Consider the following 5745-nt stretch of genomic DNA (forward strand, 5'->3'; position numbering starts at 1 on the left):
CTATCCTCCCTATTCCTAGGCCTGTCCTTGAGGCAACATCTTGTAATCTTTTTTTCTGAGACAGGGTCTTGCTCTTTTGCCCAGGCTGGAGTGCAGTGGAGCAATCTGGGCTCATTACAATCTTGACCTCTTGAGTTCAAGCAATCCTTTTACCCCAGCCTGCCTAGTAGCTGGGACTACAGGCATGTGCCACCATGTCTGTCTATTTTTTTAAATTATTATTTTCTGTAGAGACAGGGTCTCACTATGTTGCCCAGGCTGGTCTTGAACTCCTGGGCTCAAACGATCCTCCCATCTCACTCTCCCAAAGTGCTAGGATTACAGGCATGAGCCACCTCATCTGGCTTTCTTAATCCTTTTAAAAGTTTAAGTTCTAGTGGTTACTTCTGTGATTTCAAATGAAATGCTTAAAGTATCATTTTTTTGCTTATCTCTTCCCTTCTTTCTCCTCATCCTAGTGCTTGATGTTTCATTGCAATTATTTTTCTTTATCTCTGTAACTTTCAATAATATACTTGTCTTCCATTTATTAGTCTTTTTTAAATACTTTTTTCTTTTCTTTTTTTTTGATACAGAGTCTCACTCTGTCACAAAGGCTGGAGGGCAGTGGCACAATCTCAGTACACTCCAACCTTTGCCTCACAGGTTCAAGGGATTCTCGTGCCTCAGCCTCCCGAGTAGCTGGGATTACAGGTGTGTGTCAGTACGACTGGCTAGTTTTAGTATTTTTTGTTACAGGCAGGGTTTCATCATGTTGGCTGGGCTGGTCTCAAGCTTCTGATCTCAAGTGATCCATCTGCCTTGGTCTCCCAAAGTGCTGGGATTACAGGCATGAGCCACCACGCCTGGCTTATGTATTAGTCTTTATGTAAGATGTACATAATACTCCATACTCCTTTCCTTTTCCTCCCATTGAAACTGTCCCTATAAACTTTATGAAATAAATCAGGGAAGAAAAGAGGGTGAGAAACACGTAAATAATCCAAGCTTGCAGCACATTCAGCATTAACCATTAGGTCAGTTTGCTCGCTGACCCCTTCCTCGTAGTTGTTTGGCTATTGCTTCAGAATTATGTGGAGTCTGTTACAAGATTATAGTTCCCCTTAACTGCTCTATAGGTAACAGCTTGAACATTATGAAATGTTAAGTTTTCCCTTTGAGACATTGTTTCGGGTCCTGCATACTGATGAAACTACTGATGTCAGCTGGTCTGAAGGACCCTACCAGAAGCTAAATCATCAAAGAATGCAATTTCCGTATCCTAATGATTTAATCTCCCTTACCCTGACCAATCAGTGACCCAAATTTTCCAGCCCCTTGCCTTCCATGATCTTCTTAAAAACCCCAGCCCAGAACTCTCCAGAGATTTAGGAATCTTCTCCTACTTCCTGACTCAGCACCATGTAATCATTAAACTCTCTCTGCTGCAAACTCTGCTGTCTCAATGTATCAGTCTGTTACTGCACAGTGGGTATATGAACCTCTTGGTCTTATGACACTATCCTCCTATGTTTCATCTTGTGTCACATCAGCTATACTTTTACATTTACATGACTGATGTTGATAATTCTAACTCTGCACTGTGATAATTGTCTTTCCTGTTTTGCTTAGGGCAGGGTTTCACAATCCTGGCACTACTGACATCTTGGGCTGACAATTCTTTGTTGTGAGGCGTTCTCCCATATACTGTAGATGGGTTAGTAGTATCTCTGGCCTCTGCCCACCAGATGACATCCAAAAATGTCTCAAGATATTGTCACCTGGGGAGGAGTGTAAAAATCTCCTCTAACCCCAGTTGAAAACAACTGGTCTAGAATCTAAGGTAGATTTCAAAATTGAAAACCAATATAGTCAGAAAAATTCTGAGATGACCCCTAAATTTTCTGCCCTGGTATAGACATACCTCCCAAGCACCAATCTAGGTGCTGCAGTGAAGGTATTTTGCAAATGTAATTAAGATCACAAATCAGTTGACCTTAACATAGGGAAATTATCCACGTGATAGTGACTTAATCACAGGAGCCCTTTCAATTTTTTGAGAGAGAGTTTCGCTCTTTTTGCCCAGGCTGGAGTGCAATGGCACAATCTCGGTTCACTACAACCTCCGCTTCCCACACTCAAGCGATTCTCCTACCTCAGCCTCCCAAGTAGTTGGGATTACAGGCACACACCACCACACCCGGCTAATTTTTTGTATTTTTGGTAGAGATGAGGTCCACCCACCTCAGCCTCCCAAAGTGCTGGGATTACAGGCATGAGTCACCATCCCTGGCCCCAAGTTCTTCATATAGCCTACTATTCTTGCCTTTATCAATTACTCGAAATCTTGAGATGACCACTTGCGCATTTGAAGCTGTTTATAGTTCTAAGATTTTTAAGTAACAGCATTCATGTCAACTGCATTGCTGGGGAGGGCTGTGCCCTTCAAAATGAGTGCAAAATGTCTGTCTCCAGATCCCTAAAAGTGGGCAATGACTTTTTCTATCAGTTAACAATGGTTTTTTTTTTTTTTTTTCTTTAGCTTTCTTTCTGTTTCTGATGAGTGCTTCTGTTTCTGGCTACCTTGGGTTGGTAGATGAGTTTTTACTCCTTTTAATAGGAGGACTATTGGCCGTGCACAGTGGCTCACGCCTGTAATCCCAGCACTTTGGGAGACTGAGGTGGGTGGATCATGAGGTCAGAAGTTTGAGACCAGCCTGGACAACATGGCGAAACACCCTCTCTACTAAAAATACAAAAAATTAGCTGGGCATGGTGGCAGGCACCTGTAATCCCAGCTACTCGGGAGGCTGAGGCAGGAGAATTGCTTGAACCTGGGAGGTGGAGGTTGCAGTGAGCTGAGACCACACTATTGCACTCCAGCCTGGGCAACAGAGCAAGAGTCCATCCCCAAAAAAAAAAAAGAAAAGAAAAAGACTATTGTAGCTTTCAATTTAATCTGAATTGAAAAAGATCTTCCAGGCCAGGCACAGTAGCTCAAGTCTGTAATCCCAGCACTTTGGGAGGGCAAGGCGGGTGGATCACCTGAGGCTGGGAGTTCGAGACCAACCTGACTAACATGGAGAAACTCCGTCTCTACTAAAAATACAAAATTAGCTGGGCATGGTGGTGCATGCCTGTAGTCCCAGCTACTGGGGAGGCTGAGGCAGGAGAATCACTTGAACCGAGGAGGCGGAGGTTGCAGTGAGCCAAGACCGCACCATTGCACTCCAGCCTGGGCAACAAGAGCAAAGCTCCGTCTCCAAAAAAAAAAGAAAAGAAAAAGATCTTTCATTTTGTAGAAAATGGATTTTCTGGGTAATGCCATTAAACTTCACTATTTCAATCCAAATTGGGATGGCTAGCAGAGAATCTAAAATGCTTCATTCACTCATTCTATGAAGCATAACTACAGAACAAGAGAAAGAGGACAAAGATGACCTAAATGTGGTATTAGTACGCATCCCTGTGAGATCTGAATTGTTTTTTTTTTTTTTGGAGACACAGTCTCACTCTTTCACCCAGGCTGGATTGCAATGGCTCAATCTCAGCTCACTGCAAACTTCACCTCCTAGGTTCAAGCGATTCTCCTGCCTCAGCTTCCTGAGTAGCTGGGATTACAGACTTGTACCACCACACCCGGCTAATTTTTGTATTTTTAGTAGAAATGAGGTTTCACCATGTTGGTCAGGCTGGTCTTGAACTTCTGACCTCGTGATCCACCCACCTGGGCCTCCCAAAGTGCTGGAATTACAGGTGTGAGCCACTGCACGCGGCCTTGAATTTTTATACGATCACAGAATAAATAGAACGATGACATATGTTTCACAATTACATAGCTAATTCGATGTTCTTTTGACAATTCTAGCACATTTCTTTTACAATGATAAAATCATTGTTTCCCTCTGGTAAATGTGGGTGACTCCAAGTTCATTCCATCCTAATGCCATGCTTATGCTCTTCCTCACTATTCCTGACAGATAATTGATTAACTGGCATATTGAAGCCTCTATATATTCTTGCCATTCTACCTCTATATAAACTTATCAAAACAATACAGCATCTCCTTTCTTCATCCAGGGTCTAGCACATAGTAAGACCTCAGTAAATATTTATTGATAAATATATGTAGGCAAGTGACATCTTATTTGCTCAATTACAATGAAAACAAAACACCACAGAGCAGTCATGCACTCTCGAGATGACCAACTTCTACTGAAAAATGAGAAGGCTACTGAGGGTTAAATTCTGCCAAGACCTGGCCTAGGAAACTATGTTAAATTAAGCCGGTGTGACTGGGCTCCAGTGTTTCCAAGCTGTTCCTAATATCAGACGTTTCATGCCCTCAGTCTGTCTATAAGATAGACTTATCTCTATTTCTACTCATTTTTTTCCCAGGCCATAATTATATGTATCAGTGAGTTACAAAACCTTTGCACAGTAGGTAGGACAGGAGAAATGGCTTCTGGAAGCCCAACTTTGCTAAACGCAGGCCACAGTGAAGACAAGTGGCACAATCTGTGAGAAAAGTCAGTTTTGGAAAGAATGTGGGAACACAGTGGCCTTGGAGATTATAAAAGATGAAGAAAAGAGGTGATGCCCTGTTGATTCTTTATTTGGAGAGTTACCCTGGATCAGTCAGAAGGGGTAAAATTTAAAAGATAAAAATATCAAGTGTTAGTCCGGGCATGGTGGCTCATGCCTGTTATCTCAGCACTCTGGGAGGCCGAGGCAGGTGGATCACCTGAGGTTGGGAGTTCAAGACCAGCCTGACTAACATGGAGAAACCCCATCTCTACTAAAAATACAGAATTAGCCGGGCGTGGTGGCACATGCCTGTACTCCCAGCTACTCGGGAGGCTGAGGCAGGAGAATTGCTTGAACCAGGGAAGTGGAGGTTGCAGTGAGCCGAGATTGCACCACTGCACTCCAACCTGGGCAAAAGAGTGAGACATCATCTCACCAAAAAAAAATAATAATAATAAAAATAAAAATTAAGAAAATCAAGTGTTAGCAAGGATGTGAAGCAACTAGAACTTTTATATGCGTGAGAGGAGGTGGAAATTAATAAAATCATTTTGGAGAACTCTCTATCACTATCTAGTCATATACCTATGCTATGACCCAGAAATTCCACACGTGGGTATTAATAATATCCAGTTAAGTGAATATGTTCGTCAAAACACATGTATAAGAATGTTCAGGCTGGGCATGGTGGCTCACACCTGTAATCTCAGCACTTTGGGAGGCCAAGGTGGGTGGATCACCTGAGGTCAGGAGTTCAAGACCAGCCTGGCCAACATGGTGAAACCCCATCTCTGCTAAAAATATAAAAATTAGCTGGGCATGGTGGTGAGTGCACCTGTAATCCCAGCTTCTCAGGAGGCTGAAGTAGGAGAATCACTTGTATCTGGGAGGCTGAGTTTGCAGTGAGGAAAGATCACACCACTGCACTCCAGCGTGGGCAACAGAGCAAGACTCTGTCTCAAAAAATAAAAATAAAATAGAATGGATAAATTCAAAATATTATATGCATATAGTGAATATAACATTTGGCTGGGCATGGTGGCTCACCCTTGTAATCCTAGCATTTTGGGAGGCCAAGTTGGGTGAATCAGTTGAGGTCAGGAGTTTGAGACCAACCTGACCAACATGGAGAAACCCCGTCTCTACTGAAAATACAAAAATTAGCTGGGCATGGTGGCACACACCTGTAATCCCTACTACTCGGGAGACTGAAGCAGGAGAATCTCTTGAACCTGGGAG

The sequence above is a fragment of the Chlorocebus sabaeus genome, chromosome 4, assembly GCF_047675955.1.
Source record: "Chlorocebus sabaeus isolate Y175 chromosome 4, mChlSab1.0.hap1, whole genome shotgun sequence".
NCBI classification, from domain to species: Eukaryota; Metazoa; Chordata; class Mammalia; order Primates; family Cercopithecidae; genus Chlorocebus; species Chlorocebus sabaeus.